Source organism: Hippocampus zosterae, unplaced genomic scaffold, assembly GCF_025434085.1.
Source record: "Hippocampus zosterae strain Florida unplaced genomic scaffold, ASM2543408v3 HiC_scaffold_50, whole genome shotgun sequence".
In the NCBI taxonomy this organism is placed as follows: domain Eukaryota; kingdom Metazoa; phylum Chordata; class Actinopteri; order Syngnathiformes; family Syngnathidae; genus Hippocampus; species Hippocampus zosterae.
In genome coordinates this window covers 527959-533779 of record NW_026262959.1, presented here as the reverse complement: position 1 = coordinate 533779, position 5821 = coordinate 527959, and positions in this window count along the sequence as shown.

The following is a 5821-nucleotide window of genomic DNA, read 5'->3' as shown; positions in this document are numbered from 1 at the left end:
ATTTTGCGGCTTACATGTGAATTAGTAAGCCTCAAAATGATCTTACTAGTGAACTAGTGGGCGTTTTGCGGCTTACAAGTCAACTAGTAAGCCTCAAAATGATCTTACTAGTGAACTAGTGAGCGTTTTGCAGCTTACATGTCAACTAGTAAGCCTCAAAATGCTCTTACTAGTGAACTAGTGGGCGTCTTTCAACTTACATGTCAACTAGTAAGCCTCAAAATGATCTTACTAGTAAACTAGTGGGCGTTTTGTGGCTTACATGTTCACTAGTAAGCGTCAAAATTACCTTACTAGTGAACTAGTGGGCGTTTTGCGGCTTACATGTCAACTAGTAAGCCTCAAAATGATCTTACTAGTGAACTAGTAGGCGTTTTGCGGCATACATGTCAACTAGTAAGCCTCAAAATGATCTTACTAGTGAACTAGTCGGCGTTTGGCGGCTTACATGTCAACTAGTAAGCCTCAAAATGATCTTACTAGTCAACTAGTGGGCGTTTTGTGGCTTACATGTCAACTAGTAAGCCTCAAAATGATCTTACTAGTGAACTAATGGGCACATTTATGGCCTTGTATGTTCACTAGTAAGCGTCAAAATGATCTTACTAGTGAACTAGTGGGCACATTTATGGCCTTACATGTTCACTAGTAAGCGTCAAAATGATCTTACTAGTGAACTAGTGGGCGTTTTGTGGCTTACATGTAAACTAGTAAGCCTCAAAATTATCTTACTAGTGAACTAGTGGGCACATTTATGGCCATACATGTTCACTAGTAAGCGTCAAAATTATCTTACTAGTGAACTAGTGGGTGTTTTGCGGCTTACATGTCAACTAGTAAGCCTCAAAATGATCTTACTAGTGAACTAGTGAGCGTTTTGTGGCTTGCATGTTCACTAGTAAGCCTCAAAATGATCTTACTAGTGAACTAGTGGGCGTTTTGCGGCTTACATGTCAACTAGTGAGCCTCAAAATGATCTTACTAGTGAACTAGTGGGCGTTTTGTGGCTTACATGTTCACTAGTAAGCGTCAAAATGACCTTACTAGTGAATTAGTGAGCGTTTTGTGGCTTACATGTCAACTAGTAAGCCTCAAAATGATCTTACTAGTTAACTAGTGGGCGTTTTGTGGCTTACATGTTCACTAGTAAGCCTCAAAATGACCTTACTAGTAAACTAGTGGGCACATTTATGGCCTTACATGTTCACTAGTAAGCGTCAAAATGATCTTACTAATGAACTAGTGGGCACGTTTATGGCCTTACATGTTCACTAGTAAGCGTGAAAATGATCTTACTAGTGAACTAGTGGGCGTTTTGCACCTTCCATGTCAACTAGTAAGCCTCAAAATGATCTTACAAGTGAGCTAGTGGGCGTTTTGCGGCTTACATGTCAACTAGTAAGCCTCAAAATGATCTTACTAGTGAACTAGTGGGTTCTTTTGTGGCTTACATGTTCAGTAGTAAGCGTCACAATGACCTTACTTGTGAACTAGTGAGCGTTTTGCGGCTTACATGTCAAAAAATAAGCCTCAAAATGATCTTAATAGTGAACTAGTGGGCGTTTTGTGGCTTACATGTTAACTAGTAAGCATCAAAATGACCTTACTAGTGAACTAGTGGGCGTTTTGTGGCTTACATGTTCACTAGTAAGCGTCAAAATGACCATACTAGTGAATTAGTGAGCGTTTTGTGGCTTACATGTCAACTAGTAAGCCTCAAAATGATCTTACTAGTTAACTAGTGGGCGTTTTGTGTCTTACATGTTCACTAGTAAGCCTCAAAATGATCTTACTAGTGAACTAGTGGGCACGTTTATGGCCTTAAATGTTCACTAGGAAGCGTCAAAATGATCTTACTAGTAAACTAGTGGGCGTTTTGTGGCTTACATGTTCACTAGTAAGCGTCAAAATTACCTTACTAGTGAACTAGTGGGCGTTTTGCGGCTTACATGTCAACTAGTAAGCCTCAAAATGATCTTACTAGTGAACTAGTAGGCGTTTTGCGGCATACATGTCAACTAGTAAGCCTCAAAATGATCTTACTAGTGAACTAGTCGGCGTTTGGCGGCTTACATGTCAACTAGTAAGCCTCAAAATGATCTTACTAGTCAACTAGTGGGCGTTTTGTGGCTTACATGTCAACTAGTAAGCCTCAAAATGATCTTGCGAGTGAACTAGTGGGCACATTTATGGCCTTACATGTTCACTATTAAGAGTCAAAATGATCTTACTAGTGAACAGGTGGGCACATTTATGGCCTTACATGCTCACTAGTAAGCCTCAAAATGATCTTACTAGTGAACTAGTGGGCGTTTTGTGGCTTACATGTAAACTAGTAAGCCTCAAAATTATCTTACTAGTGAACTAGTGGGCACATTTATGGCCATACATGTTCACTAGTAAGCGTCAAAATTATCTTACTAGTGAACTAGTGGGTGTTTTGCGGCTTAAATGTCAACTAGAAAGCCTGAAAATGATCTTACTAGTGAACTAGTGAGCGTTTTGTGGCTTGCATGTTCACTAGTAAGCCTCAAAATGATCTTACTAGTGAACTAGTGGGCGTTTTGCGGCTTACATGTCAACTAGTGAGCCTCAAAATGATCTTACTAGTGAACTAGTGGGCGTTTTGTGGCTTACATGTTCACTAGTAAGCGTCAAAATGACCTTACTAGTGAATTAGTGAGCGTTTTGTGGCTTACATGTCAACTAGTAAGCCTCAAAATGATCTTACTAGTTAACTAGTGGGCGTTTTGTGGCTTACATGTTCACTAGTAAGCCTCAAAATGACCTTACTAGTAAACTAGTGGGCACATTTATGGCCTTACATGTTCACTAGTAAGCGTCAAAATGATCTTACTAATGAACTAGTGGGCACGTTTATGGCCTTACATGTTCACTAGTAAGCGTGAAAATGATCTTACTAGTGAACTAGTGGGCGTTTTGCACCTTCCATGTCAACTAGTAAGCCTCAAAATGATCTTACAAGTGAGCTAGTGGGCGTTTTGCGGCTTACATGTCAACTAGTAAGCCTCAAAATGATCTTACTAGTGAACTAGTGGGTTCTTTTGTGGCTTACATGTTCAGTAGTAAGCGTCACAATGACCTTACTTGTGAACTAGTGAGCGTTTTGCGGCTTACATGTCAAAAAATAAGCCTCAAAATGATCTTAATAGTGAACTAGTGGGCGTTTTGTGGCTTACATGTTAACTAGTAAGCATCAAAATGACCTTACTAGTGAACTAGTGGGCGTTTTGTGGCTTACATGTTCACTAGTAAGCGTCAAAATGACCATACTAGTGAATTATGGAGCGTTTTGTGGCTTACATGTCAACTAGTAAGCCTCAAAATGATCTTACTAGTTAACTAGTGGGCGTTTTGTGTCTTACATGTTCACTAGTAAGCCTCAAAATGATCTTACTAGTGAACTAGTGGGCACGTTTATGGCCTTACATGTTCACTAGGAAGCGTCAAAATGATCTTACTAGTGAACTAGTGGGCACGTTTATGGCCTTACATGTTCACTAGTAAGCGTGAAAATGATCTTACTAGTGAACTAGTGGGCGTTTTACGGCTTACATGTCAACTAGTAAACCTCAAAATGATCTTACGAGTGAGTTAGTGGGCATTTTGCGGCTTACATGTCAACAAATAAGCCTCAAAATGATCTTACTAGTGAACTAGTGGGCACGTTTATGGCCTTACATGTTCACTAGGAAGCGTCAAAATGATCTTACTAGTGAACTAGTGGGCACGTTTATGGCCTTACATGTTCACTAGTAAGCGTGAAAATGATCTTACTAGTGAACTAGTGGGCGTTTTGCGGCTTCCATGTCAACAAGTAAGCCTCAAAATGATCTTACTAGTGAACTAATGGGCGTTTTGTGGCTTACATGTCAACAAATAAGCCTCAAAATGATCTTACTAGTGAACTAATGGGCACATTTTTGGCCTTACGTGTTCACTAGTAAGCGTCAAAATGATCTTACTAGTGAACTAGTGGGCACGTTTATGGCCTTACATGTTCACTAGTAAGCGTGAAAATGATCTTACTAGTGAACTAGTGGGCGTTTTGCGCCTTCCATGTCAACTTGTAAGCCTCAAAATGATCTTACGAGTGAGCTAGTGGGCGTTTTGCGGCTTACATGTCAACTAGTAAGCCTCAAAATGATTTTACTAGTGAACTAGTGGGTTCTTTTGTGGCTTACATGTTCACTAGTAAGCGTCACAATGACCTTACTTGTGAACTAGTGAGCGTTTTGTGGCTTACATGTTCACTAGTAAGCGTCAAAATGATCTTACTAGTGAACTAGTGGGCGTTTTGTGGCTTACATGTTCATTAGTAAGCCTCAAAATGATCTTACGAGTGAACTAGTGGGCGTTTTGTGGCTTACATGTCAAATAGTAAGCCTCAAAATGATCTTACTAGTGAACTAGTGGGCACATTTATGGCCTTACGTGTTCACTAGTAAGCGTCAAAATGATCTTACTAGTGAACTAGTGGGCGTTTTACGGCTTACATGTCAACTAGTAAGCCTCAAAATGATCTTACGAGTGAGCTAGTTGGCGTTTTGCGGCTTACATGTAAACTAGTAAGCCTCAAAATGATCTTACTAGTGAACTAGTGGGTTCTTTTGTGGCTTACATGTCAACAAATAAGCCTCAAAATGATCTTACTAGTGAACTAATGGGCGTTTTGTGGCTTACATGTTAACTAGTGTCAAAATGATCTTACTAGTGAACTAGTGGGCGTTTTGTGGCTTACATGTCAACTAGTAAGCCTCAAAATGATCTTACTACTGAACTTGTGGGCACATTTATGGCCTTACATGTTAGTGGGCGTTTTGTGGCTTACATGTTCACTAGTAAGTGTCAAAATGACCTTACTAGTGAATTAGTGAGCGTTTTGTGGCTTACATCTCAACTAGTAAGCCTCAAAATGATCTTACTAGTGAACTAGTGGGCGTTTTGTGGCTTACATGTTCACTAGTAAGCCTCAAAATGACCTTACTAGTGAACTAGTGGGCACATTTATGGCCTTACATGTTCACTAGTAAGCGTCAAAATGATCTTACTAGTGAACTAGTGGGCACGTTTATGGCCTTACATGTTCACTAGTAAGCGTGAAAATGATCTTACTAGTGAACTAGTGGGCGTTTTGCGCCTTACATGTCAACTTGTAAGCCTCAAAATGACCTTACGAGTGAGCTAGTGGGCGTTTTGCGGCTTACATGTCAACTAGTAAGCCTCAAAATGATCTTACTAGTGAACTAGTGGGTTCTTTTGTGGCTTACATGTTCACTAGTAAGCGTCACAATGACCTTACTTGTGAATTAGTGAGCGTTTTGTGGCTTACATGTTCACTAGTAAGCGTCAAAATGATCTTACTAGTGAAGTAGTGGGCGTTTTGTGGCTTACATGTTCATTAGTAAGCCTCAAAATGATCTTACTAGTGAACTAGTGGGCGTTTTGTGGCTTACATGTCAAATAGTAAGCCTCAAAATGATCTTACTAGTGAACTAGTGGGCACATTTATGGCCTTACGTGTTCACTAGTAACCGTCAAAATGATCTTACTAGTAAACTAGTGGGCGTTTTGTGGCTTACATCTTCACTCGTAAGCCTCAAAATGATCTTATAGGGAACTAGTGGGCACATTTATGGCCTTAGGTGTTCACTAGTAAGCCTCAAAATGATCTTACTAGTGAACAAGTGGGCGTTTTCTGGCTTAAATGTCAACTAGTAAGCCTCAAAATGATCTTACGAGTGAACTAGTGGGCGTTTTGCGGCTGACATGTCAACAAGAAAGCCTCAAAATGATCTTA